Genomic DNA, 260 nt, shown 5'->3' with positions numbered 1-260 from the left:
CGGCGGGGACCGGTGGCAACGCGACACCGTTGGTTCCATCCGAAAAGGTGGAGAAATGACCGAGATACGGACCGTGGAAGTCGTCCCAACTTATCCGAAAATAGGCGCTCGCGCTCGGACAGAGGTCGGCGCTCGGCCCGGTCCCCGAGAACCGGGGCGACTCGGAAATTCTTCTAAGTGCCGACTTTTCGAAATTTCTTCTAAGTGCCAACTTTTCAAAATTTACTCTAAGTGCCCTTGGCTACCAGGGGCACGAATCT

Source organism: Solea solea, unplaced genomic scaffold (assembly GCF_958295425.1).
Source record: "Solea solea unplaced genomic scaffold, fSolSol10.1 scaffold_222, whole genome shotgun sequence".
Lineage (NCBI taxonomy): Eukaryota > Metazoa > Chordata > Actinopteri > Pleuronectiformes > Soleidae > Solea > Solea solea.
This window is presented reverse-complemented; position numbering follows the sequence as displayed.